This window comes from Cyprinus carpio, chromosome A6 (genome assembly GCF_018340385.1).
Source record: "Cyprinus carpio isolate SPL01 chromosome A6, ASM1834038v1, whole genome shotgun sequence".
Classification (NCBI taxonomy): Eukaryota; Metazoa; Chordata; class Actinopteri; order Cypriniformes; family Cyprinidae; genus Cyprinus; species Cyprinus carpio.
The window spans coordinates 8,858,391-8,876,931 of NC_056577.1; the positions used below are offsets into that span (position 1 = coordinate 8,858,391).

Below are 18,541 nucleotides of genomic sequence, written 5' to 3' on the forward strand. Positions count from 1 at the left end.
GAGTAGCGAAATACAGCCCGCCCTCTTTTCTCTTGAACATTGACATGCTGCATGTAAATGACACATGTGTCAGGTTGTAAAATCCAAAATAAAATTAGAGGTGCTTCTCGAACATCTCCATTGGTATATACAGAAATTTGATCTTTGATCTTGGGGAATATAAAAAATGTAGCCTATAATTAAATTAGGTCTATTCTTTTTATAATTTGAAAAAAATTGCACTACTATATTAAATATATCTTCCTGAGAAACTGATTTTTATTATTATTATTATTATTATTATTATTATTATTATTATGTCATTGCATTGGTTGGCGCATAAGAAAGAAATGGAGAGAAAAAATGTAAAAAAAAAAGATGATATTTTATTCATATTTATTATATTATCACATTTATTCTATGTCCTTTGTAGAGGACGCCAGGATTTAAAAAAAAAAGAAATAGACATGAAAAGGCATGTATAGGCATGTTTTATTGTTTATGTTTTATTTTTTTCATTCACCAATAAGTTTTTATGTTTCAGACTATTTCTAGCCAAATTTATTTTCCTGCTGACTTCTTGTGATTCCCCAAAATGCCTGATTAACATAATGTTTTCCTGGTGTCCAAAAGTCTATGCCTGGGTCCCAGGGGGGATTAAAAATTTTTTTTTCCAAATTGCATGTATATAAAAGTAGCTTAAATTTACTAATACACAACTGAAAATACTTACTGAGTGAAACCAGAACTTTGACAGTATTAAGAGAAACACCAGGACTTTAAATATTTGTGAGCTTTATTATTTAAATTGTTTATACAATTTATTCAGAATTTTGTCTACAAGTGTACTTGTGTATTTACTCTTGGGTTTTTGTCTTTTTTCTTTTTCTGTTAGTTGGGTTTTTGTTAAATGTGAGCCAAAATCATCACAATTAGAAGAACTAAAGACTTAAACTACTTCAGTCTGTGTGCATTGAATTTATTTAATACACGACTTTCACAATTTGAGTTGAATTACTGAAATAAATGAACTTTCCCACGACAATCTAATTTATTGAGATGCACCTGTAATGTTGTTCACTGAATAATTAAAGTTATGTTGTAAAATTAAAAAATGCAGGTGGCATACAAAGGCAGTAGTGTGAAATAAATTCTGGTAAATAATAGTACTTTTTCTAGTGTCGTTCAGTGTAAATAACGATTAAACTGAACAAAATGGCATTTGTTAAAGATTTATTTATTTATTAAAGGTTCTTTTTCGGCTATTTGTTTAATTGTCCAGTAGATGGAGGCATAATGCATCTGATACAGTAATAACTGCACCATTTCACTTGTGTTTGCTCACAGCCACATGGCATTTATTCTTTCACAGTGGTAATTAAAATATTGCAAGCGTGACAATAAGCCATTAATGAGAACAATGCAAACAAAAATGTTGCTTTACAAGCTACAATGTCTTAAAATACACTAACTATATTCATATGGCTATTTGATTAACTGAGGCAAACAATTTGTCATTATGCACACAAGCTTAGAAGGGGAAAAAAAAATCAATTTCTGAGTCTAGGAAGACTGATAGCTGATACAAAATGCGTTTTCAATTGCATCCATTTTTTGACTGAACAGTTAAATTAATTAAACAGCAGGCCTTTTGACTTTATTTCTTGAGAATATTAAATGAATTCTTTCTAATTGGGTCATTGATCATGACCAGAGATAAGCTACTTAAGAACTACTTTATTTAATAACTAGTTTACTTTACAGAAGTCCACCACTGTGTACTCAAATCCATTTTTAAAGAGCAGGGTGAGAGGAAACATCTTTAAAATCTCTAAAACAAATAGAAAAGATCCCTGCCACATGCCCTGATGTGCACATATGGAAAAACATTTTATTAGGAGACAGATTTTAACCCTGCCTAACAGAGGAAGTGCTCTCTTTCACTCTTAATCCTTACATGGTGACAAAGGCCTTATAATGAAGAGGTCACCATCAGAACAAAGACAGAACACAAGCACCACCCCCACCAGTGTTTGCCTTGTCCGTCTGCTGTCATGTTTAGGCTCCCACCAGTGGATGACTGGATTAAGGAAGGGTTCTAAGGTTTATGTTTGCAAAAGAAGAAGGAAGTACTGCACATGGGTGCCCGGCGTTAAAAATCTTGTATCTTTTTTGAGAGCAAGGACATGAGCTTCCACTCTCTGCTTGATTTTTGGTACTTTAAATACAAGCGCAAAATATAAAAGGGGCTGATTCAGGCCACGTCATGCTTCTATATTAGGAAACACAGTCACCAAATAAAATGGTCACAGCTGAGTTTCTTTTTTTTTTACAGATAAGAAAAAACAACAGCGCAGGATCAAGGGTAGAAGTCAGCAGTTTCAGACATGGCTGAAAGAATGTCTGGCCTCTTTCTCCACAGATGTGTAATCACAAAGGAATGCCTGCAGACCGTTCGGCTTTTCCACCGGCCTCCGTTCACTCGTTCTCTAGTCGCTTTCCCACGCCTTCCCCTGGTCTCCAGCCTCTTGCTTTTTTTCCCTGGCCGAGGTTCACAGCACATGAACGCACCTCAGAGGGCCATGCTTTCAACGACACAATGCCACTTCAGTCAGCAAAGCAGCGCACAGACCCTAAAATAGAATTTGTTGTGAGAATATGTTTGTCTGCCCTCCCATTCATGTGACTGTCGTTACTCACACACACTTCCCCAACATCTGACAAGAGAGTCGCTCTCTTCTGAGCATCTGTTTGGTGAATTTTCCATCTGAAATGTCAGTCTGTGAAACTAGCACGAGGTTTCAGCCACTTTTGTTTGCTCTATGTGATTGCAATTGGGATAATCAAGAAGTATCGCAATCCAAAATGAGCAAAAACACATGGTGTAGTGTACTCTCGTTTTTAAAGATCACGGACGCTAAACCCGTACAAGTGCATAATGTGGTGCATTCTCGCTAATTTTCTCTTGATTAATGTAATATTGCTGTGTAAACATTCCTCCTTTTCCTTTTCTCTCTCTCTGTCAAGTGCCTGGGAAAGTATAGAGGGCTGACAGGAAAAACTACCTGTTAGTTGTTTATTATTTTCCAGTCCTCCAGGTGTATAGTGACTGCTGTGATTATCCATGCTCCACCCAAAACCACCCTGCTGAGTGGAGATGGATGGCTCATGGGGGATAAAAACACTCTCGCATGTTGCTGGGGTGTTGAGACGTGGCTATTATCACGGTGTTGCTGATGGCCTAGTTTTGATCATACAAAAAGGAGGTTCCTCCGAATGTCTGACCCTGCATGCCGCCTAGAGCACAGACAGCAGTGAGGCGAAATGACTAATTAAAGCAGACGTTGTTTTTGCATAAATCAAGGTTTGATACGGACTGACAGTTGGCGTGAAAATTTAAATAGATTTCCTGAGAAGGGAAAGGGAGAACAAATGCGAGTGTTCAGTTGGCATTATGCAATTTGGCGTTAGCCAGACAGGAAAGGGGAGGTCCGCAGGAAGGTGTTATGAAATGAGATCATTAAAAAGAAGTTGAAGGTGAATAAGACCAAGGAATGCTTATAGCTTTGTCTCTTCATTTCAGATGTCTTTCTTTGAAGGCTCACAACAAAAGCCAAGCTATCATTTTTCAGGTGGAACCTCGCAAAGGCTGGGCTCTACCTAATCTATCGTCGCACTGCTCCTTTGCACATTCTGAATTTATTCAATAACATCCCTGTTTTCTATGCCCTTGGCACCAATGCTCGTGGCCATAAATAGCTTCCATATGACATTCGTAACAGCGCATATATATGTGCGATAAAGCGCCGTGCTAGCATCGTTCCATTGTTCCACATAATCAAAATGAAAACAACAACACAAAGCCAAAGACAATCATAAACACACACTCACACAACTTCAAAATAATAATAACAACTACAATCTAATGTCTAAATCGTCATTTTTTAAAGGGAATTTATGTTAAATATTTCCATTAGCGCCTTGCACTGTAGGCAGTATGATAATTTAAATAGTCACCCAAAAGGGTTATTAAATAATATTATCTTTACAAATGGAAGCAGGCACAGCCGCTGAAAGCTAATCTTGGGAAATTGATCAGCCGCACGGGCTGTCCTCTGTTTTTCCTTCCTTCCATCCATGAAAATGTACCTCTGTCTTTTTTTTTTTTTTTCACAGGATGGATGTTGCAGGGTTGCTTGACAGATCCTATTTTACTGGTCTTGGTGAACGCTCAATCTATTTTCCTCCCCCCCCCTTTATTAATCCTCCTAATGTTTTCTCTCCTCCTCCGGCGGCTGATGCACTCTTTGATATATCATTGCTGAAGGGAGCGAGGGAAAATGTCAATTACGACTGTTAAATGTGAACATTTAACTACTGTACGGATGTTAGAACCACTACTGTAGCTTTATAAGAGGGCTGGTATGTTGAAGAGAAAGAAAAGCGGATCATTTTCTCAGTTTATTGGTCAGTTTAAGATGAACCCTGCTACCACTTAAGGCAGCTACTTTTTCCCCTCCAAACCTTGCTTTAATGATAAAATGATGTATTTGTCTCCTAAATAGAGGAATTAAAAGCTTCATTGTGCCTTTGTCCTGTGAGATCTGCAGCCTGACTCAGACCCGTTAGGAATGATTGCATCTCTATGAGAAGATACTCCATTTTAAAGCCATGACTGGATTCGTTTTTTTCTCTCACATTAATGACCCCTTCCTGGAAATGAGTGTGTGTGGGGGGGGGGGGGGGGGGGAGAGAGAGATGGAGTGAGTAAGCGAGCGAGCAAGAGAACAAGGGCTGATGTCAGTGGTCTGTCACCCCTCATGTGGTTATCCCTGTGGGTCTGCCACTCCATCACTTCCTATCTGTTTACCTCATCGCCGCCATATTAACAAGACTTTCCCCACATTGGGATGATGCACCTACAGTAAACAGTTGAAAAAAATTAGGTTAGCATCTGTTCACATGCCTTTGCAGAAACATTACATCCAGAGGTCAAAGGTCAGTTTGTGTGCAGCCTTATGATCATGATCACTGTACACACTAATAATCATGACTAGGAAGCAAAATTAATTTATTTCCAATTGAGAAAATATTTTTGCCTGACACTGAAACTTTAACTTGCATTATTTTTAGGTTTTAATTATAAAAAAAGTATTTTGCTTTTTTCCCTTATACAATGCAGGTTATTGTGCTGCAGCTGTCAACAGCACCTGTCACAAAAGTGATTTTCTTGACACATTTGTTGGTTTGGGTGATTAATGCAGGGAATATTCCACATGGAATAGAGAGAGGGTAAAAAAAACTCCTTCTGTCCTAAATAAATTTTCCACCAATGTAAAGACTCTTGAGTTATTTTCTTTAGTAGACGGCTTTTATGCGTTTCGTTTGAATCACACACTTACATCACCAAGGTCAGATTAACATTCAATCAATTAAAACCATGCAATGGTGCAGTTTCTGATAAATTTACCAGCTAACTGCAGAGTAATTTCTTTTATTTAGTCTTATTTATTTTTACATCTTGATAATGATGCAATAATTTGTAACCTGCACTGTAATATAAATATGTTCATTTTAAAAGCCAAAATGAGAGTTTTTGTCTTCTAAATATAACTAAACACTTCCCTAGTCTTAAAACTGCTCTATATATATGCTTAATCATTGAGTAGGTAGAGGAGACAGCCTCTGCCCCAGTCAGATATAAAAATGGTTTTCATTGCTGACTCTCATACAGGTGTGTGTATATATCACCCCAGACAGTCTGTATTTTAACTCGACTATGAACCATAATCAAGCGGCTTGCTCTCTCATTTGGAGTCAGACATATTAAGAATTTATGGCTGTATAAATTATGTAAACATTTAAAGGTCATATTTTATTTATGGATACAAACAGCATCAGAACAAACAGTGGAACAAACAGCTTAAATACCTAATAGAAACATTTCTGTTCACATCGGTGTTCGAAGTGATTTTACTCTAATTATCAGCTGCTGACGCGAGCATCAGTTGCTCCAAAGTCAGTCGGGAGAAAAATGCTCTTTACTCTTTTAAAACAGGCTAATAAGGCAAATCGAGGAAACTATTGTCTCTTTTACACTGATTAGCTCTTTGCGTAGCGATTTTATGCAAGACTAAGTGAGAGGATCACAATTCAATTATTCCAGAAAGCAAAACCTTAAGGCCACCGAACTGCGTAAAGACACTATTTGAGTCTCTTGGAGAGAAATTTGTGTCATTGGAAATTAAACGCTTTTGTGGCGCTGGAAGGTTAGTGTTGTTAATGGTATTAGGGAATGTGGTTTTCGGAGATGATTAAAATCTGTGTTGGAGAGAGAAAGAGAGAGGGGTGAGAAAGAAAAGAGAAGGAAAAAACAAAATCAATAGCTGCAAGCACAGCTCCCACTCGAGATGGACATCTCCTCTATCTTTATCCACCCTAATAGAAAAATAACAATTAAATCCAAATCGCCACATTAATTTGGTTTCCATCAGTCTCGGGGGAGATCATCTTTACCAGTTATTATTCGCTAGGTTATTATATCTTCCAATCAAGCCTCTTAAGATTAAAAAAAAAAAAAACAGCCCAATGGAAGAGACAGGCTGTGTTTCCTCCACTTCCCCCGTCCCCCAGCAGGCTTGCATTGCACTCATTGTACTTGTGCTTATTATGTTTCAAATGACCGAGGTACGGCTGACATTCTGGCTACATGCAGAGAGGCCCAGCCTCTGTTAATGACGCAGCTCATAGTCCTAAGAGCCTCAGCTCCTCACCCACCCACCCACGCCCCAACCCCCAACACCCAACACACACACAGGCTCTAATGAAGAACCACCAACACAATTACAAACTCCGGTGTGCCTCTGCTGGAAGAGGGGAGGAGGTTATACACATCACTCAGAGGGAGGAATATTGCCATCATGTGTGCACAAACACACATATATACTCACAATTATGGGTTTTTTACTGTGGCCAGGGTGGTCTGATGATCACAGATAAACATAGGCACATGGACTGTATGCACACATGTTAAGACACACGCTTTGCACACGATCGTCTCATCTTGTCCTCCCACTCTCCAGAGCGCTGATCCCTGGAGGTCTGCCTGCCTCTCCGTGTCCCTTCATAAGCATCCCTTTTCACCCAGCTTCATCTCTACAGGTGAGGAGGGGGTCAGAGAGGATCAATGAACGCATGCATTAAATGGTAAATGAATGTGTGTGTTCTCTATACGCTCTGATGCTTCCAAAAAGACCAGTGACTGGTTCTCCTTTGAACAATTTCAAATTTAGTTTCATTACACGCACATTAAAATGACAGAAGTGGTATTTAGCAATAAAGTCACAAACGGTCTGCAATTACAATCGGAATTAGCTCATCAGTTGTAGCTACATGACTATAACACTAGTACTATCTGACTACAGTGTAAGCTTAAATTATTAAAATGTGCTTGACAGTTTGCAACAGGAGTTGTTACATGTATAAACATTAGTTATCCACTGTTTTTATATTTAGCATTAACATGTTTAAAGCACTCATTATCAGGGTTATTACAGTTAACCTAAACTAAAACTGAAACTAAAATTAAAACCATTAAAAAAATGTTAATTGAAATAAATGTTAACTTAAAATAAAATTTATATTTTTAAATATATCTAGTTGCCAAAGCAACATTTCTATTTTAAGATTCTATATTAACATTTGAATTTAGTTCAACATGATGTACAAAAAAACTAAAACTGAAATAAAAATGAATAAAAACACATTTAGACGCATATAAAAATAAAATAAAATCAAAAAAATGTTATAATAGCAAAATATTATAATAAAAACTATAATAGTTTCTCAATTATACAAAAATAACACTGCTCATTATTAGTGATACTTACAAAAAGGAGAAACCAAAACTGGACAAAATAAACTAACAAAAGTAAAAATACCTTAATATTATAATAAATAAAATAAAACAATTATACATCATATATACACACACACAAAATTTAATTAAAATATTTAAATGAAAATTAAGTGTGCACACATACACACATTATATATAATTATATTGTCTCATTGAGAAAAAGAGCTTTCCGCTTATCACACAAAGTAAAACCTCAATGCACGCAAGTCTCACATAACTTGAAGCGTCAAGCTAAGCTCCGAAGAGTTGCCCCTCTCTTCTCCCACTGAGGAGTGGCAGCGTGTCCCTCCTCGCCCCCCCTTGATGTTGTTTTCTTGCTCAATGAAATAATCTCCCACCCCCTTCATCCCTCACCCCATGCCACCCCCCTGGCCCAGTCTAGGTCAGAGGGCCCCCCTCAGCCTGTTGCTGATTGTGAGTGCAGCGGCAGGGAGAAAAAGCACACAATTAGGCACAGATGGCTGTCTGCCTCGTGGTGCCCAGCTCAGCTCCCGCTGCAAAGGGCCATTCTGCCGCCTCTCGCTTTGCCCGCAAGTGTAATTCAAATGAGAGATCAATGAGCGTCATACTAAAAGTAACAGTTCCAATTATTCTGCCTTTTATTTTCTGTTCCTCCTGAGTGTCACGGGGGCAGATCCTCTTTTTTCTCTTTTCAACAAGAGACGACATCAGCTCAAACGATGCCACTATGTTTTGGATTACGGAAATTCTGTTGTCAGATCATAATGTTATCACCTTGTCTCACTCCCCTGATGATCTGAGGGGAAATAGGGTCAGATTAGCCGGGTTAATCCATAATCCCTGAATTTAGCTATTGAGGTAACTGGAGACAAATGCAATCAAGTTTGATCATGCATCGCTGTCTTGCGGTTTATCTGACAGCTTTTGAATGACAAGTAACCAATCTTAGAATTAAATTTCCATTTCACTGGATGCCATATTATCAGATTTCCACTGCTATTGTACAGCATAATGCCTTCACATTCATTTGCAAGCGCAATCTCATTACCATGTGCTGCCTTGTAACTTTTATTCAATACATGCCAATTTTGATAATTGGTCATATAACTTAAAAAAAAAAAAAATAAAAAAAAAAAAAATATATATATATATATATATATTATATATATATATATATATATATATATATATATATATCTATATATATATATATATATATATATATATATCCAAGTAATTTAAAAACAAACATCATACAAAAATCAAAAATCAAAAATCTCAATAATAAATCGTCTTAAAAAATAATTGAATAAAAAATTACATAACTTTAACAGCCTCAAGGGTTTTTTTTTTCTTTAGACTCTTCGTCATTGACAGATGTTTTGTAAATAGTAAACGATGCTAAAAAAAAAATACAGCGTGCAATGTGCATGATTCGGGCACTTCCACACTTCTGCCTCTTCACCGCGAATAAAAGTTTTATCGTCTAAGTATTGTCCGCTGACGTCACTTTGATTCCTTGAAGTGAGGCAGAATAAACCTTGAAAGGACTCTCCTTCAATCTGCCGTTCGTAACTAACACACACACTCACGCAGTCACTCACTCACACACACACACACACCGAGACTCAATTACTGCCCAATTCCCTTCTTCATCATCTCCTGCTACACCGGCCTCTTCCAAAAGCAAATCGAAAAAGGAAAGCAAAGAGCAACGTTACCTGAAGTGATACTTCGAACCCGATCGAGGCGGAATTACACGAAGTGTCAAAACTAAGGGTAAGTTTTGAATTTATTGGGAGCTGGATCAGTTATTTAATTGGAGAATCAATGTTGTGTCGCTGGCTGGCTTGATTTCTTAGCGAGGGCAGCTAACTCGATAGTTTCTTTAGGTTGGCTACGCGTGTGCCTCGAGCGCAAAAAGCGCAAAACTTGTCAAAACCATTCCAACGGCGTTGTCGGGAAAAGCCGATCGGGAGAAATATTCCGTTGCGACGGCGAATATCGCAAAACTTTACGAGTGGACAAAAATGTTGCGCGCGGGGGTTGTGACTTCATAATAGGAATCTGCCTTTGTGCCCTCTCGCGTGCGCTGTAACTGTTACGTTTTTTTGAATGTAAACTGTTTGTAAACACTCCTCAATGTGTCCAAACATGTTTCAAAAGAGCAAGCGCTTCCCCGTCGTTCATTTTGGTAGGTAAAAATGTAATATTTTGATGTAATATTTGAAGAGGGCGATGCGGGAGAGTCACTTGGAGGAGCTGACGCTACCTTTGGTCTGTTTAATGTCCGTCTCTCAGATGATGGCACAAGCTAACAGCTCTTCATTGAGACAACATGATTAAAAGCATTTACTTTACAATTCCTTTTGATAAAAACTGTTAAAAGCACACGTTTTGGGATTTTCGACGGGAAAATCGCCTGCTCGGTCGGAGTGGGTCGCTGGTGTTGAGTTGGAGCTTCGCGTTGCTCTTATCTTTGTTGCTTCCTTAAAGAGCAGCAGCTGCCGCCTGGCCGAGTTGTTGAAATTTATCCCTTTGTGTATATTACAATATCCTCCATTTTTTCTGCCCTCTAAACAACAAGCCTCACGCCATCTTGGTTAATTTGAAGTGGCGGATCTGTGTTTTCTTAGGACTCGACCTGCACATGTCGTTACTGGCAGAAAGTTTAGAAATGTCTAATGTGGTGGCGGTGACGTCATGTGAAGTTTAAGTAAAATGCGATGTTTTGCCAAGAAAGCGTCGCATTTGTTATCTCGCTTGACATTGCTGTAAAACTCTGTTTTTCGGTTAGTTTTGGTGTCGGAATGACTCTAGGTGAATAAAAACAAACATTCTGATGTGATCTCGAGAATCTTACGCGATGTTTAATGATTCGGTGTTTAACAGGTGGAATGAATGACATCAGCACACTAATGATGTCATTTAGTGAGGTGAACTGTTTATTGTCTTGTCTTTGTTTAAAATTTTTTATTTTTTATTTTTTATTTTTTTATTTTTTTTTTTGTAGTTTAAAAATTCATAATTCCCATGAAGGATTAATTAAGAATGTGCTGTAATGATGAAACCGTGACCTAAGGTTTCACATCCATTTCAGAGATTTTTAATTTTTTCGCCCTCGAATTACCACATTCGTATTTTGATCCTTTCAGAATTAGGCAATCAGACATATTTGAGTTTGTCATATGAATTTATGGCTCACGAGGTTAATAATTATGGTCTCACTGTACAGTCATTTCCTCATTTAGAAGACTTCTGATGTTCTAGTTAGCTTCTGATGTGCCTTTGCACATTTTTGTACAGCCTGTGTGTTTTATTTGTGCACACAGATAGAGTTTTACTTAAAGTTGACCTCCTAATGTGTAAGAAGTAAGTAAAGATGGTAGTAAGTAAAGTAGTGGTTTGTGAATGAACAGTCCTTTCCACCAAGCAAGTGTTTCATATTTGAAAGTTTCTGTTATGCAAGTCATGAACTTTTTACAATTAGTGGTCAGCGACGCAAAACCCACAGGTTCACCATAGGCTGGTTAAATGGCTGGACTGTCTGTTTTGTTATCGGTAGGGCTCTGTCTCATGTAGCCAAGTATCCTAGTCATTATACATAGAGTAGGGTGTTGTTTTTACAGAATGTCTCAGATGGAGAAGTCAGTGTTTCCACCTCCCATCTCTTTGTCTGAGTATGTGCTTCTGCTAAAGCCATGAGAGCAGGGGAGCAGATGTTTAGCCAAACATCCTGACGAGATGCTTTTCTCTTGTGGGAATGCCGCCTCTTCCTCCCTGTTCCCGATGCATCGCCTTGACAGCTGCTTGATTTCATGGAACTGCTAAGAAGCCATTAGCGGTATCAGTGAATTGAAACGGAACAGTCTCACCCACTCTCTTCTTCCATTAGAAATGGCTATTGTTGGATGTTTTTTTTTTCTTTCTTTGTGTGAGTGTTTGTGCTTATTCAGAGCACATAGAATTCTCTTATATACTTGTGCTGTTTTTCTTACCGTGAATTAGGGAGGGCAAATCTGTCATGGCCTGTTTGTGCTGTTGGGGTTTGAAGGGATCTCACACTGTGCTCTCTCAAGCACACCCAGACCACTGGATGTCTGTAGCTGCGAAGAGAGAGAGAGAGAGAGAGAGAGAGAGAGAGAGAAAAGAACTTTGCTCGGGGTTAGAATGTCAGCCACACGTTTCTGTCCAGGATGTTTGTTGTTTTCCAGACAGGATATGGGTTAGGCTTGTGAGAAGATGTTCGTATCTAGGAATTAGTTTAATTTGGGATCTTTAGAAGGATCTTGTTTAAGCTCTGTTTGCATGTCTTTGTTGTGCCTACAACAACAAATGATTGTGGTGTAATGAGCTGATTATGAGAAATGTGGGCTGTAAGAAATGGGTCTCGAGTGCAGAAGCTGTCGAATCAAAGTTTAGCCCAGACAATCCCAAATGCACATGGGTTTGGGTTTATTATCACACTTCTTCTGAAACGTGCACTGATCAGTCCGGTTCATTTAAAGATGATTTGAATTTATTGGATGTTCCACTCATGCAGTTACATATGAATGACTAGAGAGCAGTTAACAGGCACAGCTCTGCCTGTATCTCATAGTCTAAATGGCTCTATGGGCTTTCATTCTACATCTTATTGGATTAGACAATATTATAGTCAACTGCAGTGTATAACATTGTACTTTCACTTTAACAACTTACTTGACATCCTTTCCAGAAGATTACTTATGCCTTGGTTATGTTTGGTAAATGAACCCTTTTCCCCCCTCTGTTTTTAGCATTGTAAAACCAAATTCAGATTATTTAAAACCTTTGGTATGATTTAAATTATGACATATATTTAGATAATTAAAATAAAGTAAGTAAAAAAAAAAAAAATATATATATATAAAATAAAGAAAATAAAAAATAATTAAAGTATATGTATATATATATAATATTAGAGATGCACATATACCTAACTACACCGCCCATAAGATTATTCAGAATGATATCTGCCGATAACGATAGCTTGTTTTTCTTAAGGAAAAAAAATCTCTCCTAACGGATGCTGTTAACTACACAGGGCACTCTATCATTTGGCACATTACTATAAAATTAAAGGTTAAAATGAATAACATAGCTGTTATTTATTTTCAGATATGATAATTACACTCAAATAAAAATTTTAAATATCTGTTTACAACTCATTTGCACATAGTCTTCATGCCAGGTTTATTCAAACATCCATATATAATTATAAGTAAAAAAAGCTAATCTTGTGTGTTGTTTTATAGCTAACTAATGAACTGTGAACAGTGGATAACTTTGCTGAGGTAAATTCCATGTTAAGTGGCATACTGTTCACAATCTGTTTTATTGGCATCTTTCCACGGTTGAAACACTGATTGAGTGATTACATAAGACATGATACATTTTGCTAAGCTATACTGTATCTTTCAACATACCTTCTGATGTTCATTCATGTTTATTTTGAGCTATAACTTAATAAAGTGGAAGTGACTCGCGCTCCGCACTGCTGCTTGAACTGATCTGTCACGTCACATTTAAAACTGTCAAAATGGCATTCATTGTTTGAATTTTGTGATAGAATGTACAGTGTTTGAAAGCTGAGACTTTGTTTCTTATCAGAAGTAAGAAAGCACAAAGCTCTTTGCGATTATTGGATGGGAGGCGCTACACATAATGTTTGGTGTAGGGAAAAACTGTAGATCTGTTAACCCTGGCTTGAACTATGGGTGAAATAAAGTCTGCTTTAATGTCACTATTTTTAACTATTAATGTTGTCATGTTAAATTTGACTGCCCTAAATTAAACAGAGAGATTTTCTTCACACACAGTATTAGCTGCAGTATGACACGGTTTTCTGCCGTCTTTTGATTGACAGTATATAATCAGACCTGATCATTGGCTGATTTTGAACAATCGGCCTATGGCCAATAGTGAAATAAATTGCTTTTATTGGCCGATACAGATTATTGGCTGATACATTGGTGCATATATATATATATAGTGGACAGTTGTATAAATCAAAATAAGACGAAAGAAAAACATAGTTCTTCCCTCAGCGTCATTTTGGATGACCCATAGTGAGAACCCATTGATTTTGGTTTTTAAACACGCATCAATCGTTGCACCGTTAATGGCGAAATTGATTTAAATGAACTTTGGAACGCTTAGCCCGGAGTTTCTGGATTTGTCATTTGATTTAACCATCCTATAAAAGTCCAAGGCAGTGAGAAGTTCTCACCTGATCATAACACCTGTCATTTAAAGAGCTCAAACCCAAGCACAGGCTTGATTATACAAGCTGTGGTGTTCCACGTGTGTGGCCAGTAACTGCCAAATGAATCAGCCCTGAATACTCGATGCTGGAAGGTCAGCGGTGAATTTGTTTTCTGAGCAGGTTGTGTCCTTGTACTCATAACAACTTGGCAAATCACCTTGTAAATACTGACAGATAGTCTTCCCCGTGCTGTTTTGTGAGACGACAGTTGGCATGACGTTAAACAGTATCATGGATCATGGATAAGTGCATCTCTATCTTGACTTACTTGGCTAATGATTTATTTTGTCGTTAGCCAACAGCTTTGATTGTAGAATTTCCTCTCAACAGTTGTCTCTTACATAATAGCGGGTGATGTGGGTTGCTGTTTAGCATGAACATTAGCGCTCAGAGACAACTGTTTGTGTCAGCAGAAGCGCAAGTCGGTTGCGGCAGACTTGATAATTGTGTCGCAAACATGATCTTCTTTACCTTTAGCCTGCTGGTCCGTGGTAACGAAGCAGAGTAGCTTGAGATTCACATTATGCGGACAGTTAAATGAATGGGCTTTCCTACCAGCAGCTGAAGCGGGTCATACCAAACTGACTCTGTTTTCAGATAAACACAGAGAGGACACAGGGGCCAAATTTCAGAGGCAGGCAATTAGCTGCTTTTTGGTTCAGTGTCCCTCGGGCCTCTGTTTATCATTCAATGTGAGAATATCCCTGATGAAACTCAAGGTTATTTTTGTTGGGCTGTCTGAATGCTTGTTTTTCACAGACAAGGTGAAAGGTTGATTTTTCCCTCAAGAAAGGCTTCGTATAGACTTGAGAAAAAAAAATCTCCTTCGCTGGAACTTCACAGTAATTCAGGAAGTGTTTTCAGAATACGTGTGTATCTTTCTGGCAGCCTCTGCTGTTAATCAATGAGGCTGATCTTGTGCCTGACACCTGAAGGTCGTCATTCTGAAACCTTTCTGTGTGCCTGTTTTTCTGCTTTCCATCTGCACCCCCCTTCTTTCTATCTATCTCCCTCAGCTCCTCAATGAGGGTTTGAGTGCATTAGTGATTCCGGGCAGAGGAGAATGCTGGAGTGATGAGGGCTGTTTTTTCCACCCTGCATCGGTTGTGTCTCCAGTGTTGTTTGCCCTCCAGGAGACTGTCATGTTGCCTGTGCCGTGGGTTGCAACTGTGGCGCTCCATTCCCCCTGCTGAGATAATGGAGCCCGTGTTTGAAATGCCAGTAGTTTCGCCTATTTATTCTAGTGCTTATCGCTATATTTGCGTCCAGAGTAGAAATAGCCATGATTTCAGCAATGGCAGGAATGATGCTCCTCTTGTAGGAGAGGGCAGAAGGGAGGCTGGGGGGGATTTGGCGAGAGCTGTGGGATGGGAGAGAATCTACTGCACTGTGACAGCTGACTGCAGGACATGCAGTATTTGACCCTCACACACACATACACACTCAAAGACATTCAGAGATTGTGCTCAAGCAGCCCCTCTTATTTATTGATCTCGCTGCATTTAAAATCTGGTCACTGCCGCCACAAAGCCTTTTCATTTTAGCTGCGCTGGCAAAGAGTACCTCGGCGCAGCAAGAATTTCTAAATTTTTAATTTGCACAGAAAGGCCCACGAAATGACAGGGATGAGATGGAGACAGAGAGACAGAAAATGGATTGAAAACAGAATCGTTTCAGCTGACACCGTAATGTAGTTTAGAAACCAAAGCCCTTTTTGTTTTGCGTAAAGTTCCATGCAAGCTTTTTACATAAGCTTTTATTTGATCTCTTACGACATGAATATGGTTAATAGAGCAGTTTAGTGCCAGCATTTAACCCTGATATGACACATTAAGTTTTTTTTTGTTTTTTTTTGTAAAATAATCTAGCCTGGTTTAATCTAGGTCTTGAACAGTAAACAAACCACTGTTGGATTAGCTGTGAGGTTTTATAAAAAGATCTCCAGATTGAGAGAGCTGGATTAAGAGTTCTAATCTGCATTCGCGTGAAGGTGCATCATGGCGTGTTCCTGGAGCCTACAGACGCAAGATTAGGCGCTTCAGCAGGCCTCATGCTCGCCGACCCGCAACAAATGTGTGTGTGTGTGTGTTTTGGGGGGGGCGTCTGTCTCGGTTATTAGAAATTAGGCTGAGGCTGCTTTGTTTAAAGTTGGAACGGACGAGTGATTCTTTGTTTAAATAATGTAATCAGTTAAAGAGGTGAGGTTAAGAACTGCAGGTTGTTTAGCAAAAGAGTGTTTGTGTCATCAGATTGTTCAGTGAAACAGACTGCGGTGTGGTTGTTTCACGTGACACTCAAAATGAGAGGAAAAACACTGCAAGTGTTCTCTCTTTCTCTCAGTTTCTATCTCTCTGTATTATCTCTGTTAGATGGGTAGAAAGCTGTGAAACCTGTCTGTAATATGAGCAGTCAATAAACTTGGCAATAGCACTAGAAGAAGCCTGATCCAGAGGCCATGAAGAGCCTCTTGTTGAGTCCTTCGAGTGTTAGTGTGTGTATGTTTGCTTGGAAGTGCATCTGTATCTTTGTTCTGATGGCAAAGGATCATATGGAAGCATTCTAGGGCGAAGGATGAAATTAATGGTAGAGTGAGCAGTGCATCCTTATTTGACCACAGTGTGTGTGTGTGTGAGCGCCTCCATAACTGAAAACCTTGTTTTGTGCACTTATCTGAGTGTGTGTTAGTGTGTGTGCACATGCATACGGATGACTGTGCATCAATGTGTGTTTGTGTGTATGTGTGTAGAGATGGAAATATCCTTTGCTCCTGCAGGCTAGAATAAATCCTGTGTGAGAGCTCCCTGGTGTAATCCAAACACTGCCAGCTAATTTAAGCGTGCAGCAGGAGCAACAGCATCTTTCATGAAAACAATGCATTCAGTCTAGAGCTCATCTTCACTTCCTTTAGTCATCTATTCAGCCATCACCTTGACTTCAATGTTACAGCTCAAAACACATCCCAACAAAACCGCTCAGAACACCACCACACCCCAACAAAGCAGCTCAACACGCCACTTTACTTAACATCCCAATAATATAACTCAAAAAACCACCACACAATCTAATACTACCTCTCAACACACTATCATAATCCAACATTACAAGCCCAACACAACACTTCAACATGTCACTTGACTGAACATCCCAACACAATGCTCAGTGCACCACACAACCCTACACTTAAGCTCAGACCACTACAATCCAACACAACAGCTACCAGCTGACCTGGAATAATAGCTGAACATCCCAAAACCATTCTCAACACACCACCACAACTCAGCACTGCATCTCAACACCCAGTAGACCACCATGACCCAGCACATAAGGTCAGCACATCACCACACCTTCAACATAGTAGCTCAAAAAACAACACAACCTAATGTTATAACTTTACAACCATTGCCCAACCTGCCACCTAATGATCCAACACTACATCATAAAATGGCAGTTGATTGAACATTCCATTTAGGGCTGGGAGATATATCGAACGATATGATCATGCGTATCTAGTCAGTAAAGCCGGTTCCCTGATTAGCGCTAAATCGGCATCACCTGCTTTCAAATGGAGCGCCATTTAATAGACAGAGCCGTAGTTCACTGACAAGGTACGCAATATCGCGTTCATTACCGAAGGCGATTCATCTTTGATAATGAACGCGATATTGCGTACCTTGTCAGTGAACTACTGTCTATTAAATGGCGCTCCATCTGAAAGCAGGTGATGCCGATTTAGCGCTAATCAGGGAACCGGCTTTACTGACTAGATACGCATGATCATATCGTTCGATATATCTCCCAGCCCTAATTCCATTACAATGCTCAACACACCACCAAACCCCAACACTGCACACCCAGTAGACCACCACATGATCCAAAACTAGGACTGCACGATAAATCGCATGCGATATTTCATGCGCATCTTGTCAGTGAACAACGCCTCTGTGTAGTAAATGCTGCATCATGTGAAAGCACACATGTGATGGAGATTTACCGCTGATTACAGAACCAGCTTTACTGACAAGACGCACATTAAATATCACATGCGATTTATCGTGCAGCCCTATCCAAAACTTTAGCCCAACACACCACCAGGTGACCCAAAATAACAGACCAATACACCACTTGACTGAACATCCCAACAACATGCTCAACACACCACCACAACTTAACACTATCTTTTAGACAATCTCAAAACAACAGATTAACACCATCAGACGACTCAACCCAACACTTGACTGAACATCCAAGCACCATAGCTCAACACAACACCATAAGTGAACAATACAGCTCAACACCACACCCGATTACCCACCAGAAAACGGCTCAATATACCACTTTTGTGAACATCCCAAAGTCATGCTCAGCACGCCCACTACAAGCCAAAACTATACACTTAG

The 18,541-nt window shown here is 39.0% G+C and overlaps 1 pseudogene; it reads left to right on the forward strand.

The window, feature by feature from the left end:
• The first annotated feature begins 9,659 nt into the window (after positions 1-9,659).
• The window catches only part of LOC109090186, an 81,601-nt pseudogene continuing 72,719 nt past the window's right edge, over positions 9,660-18,541 (forward strand).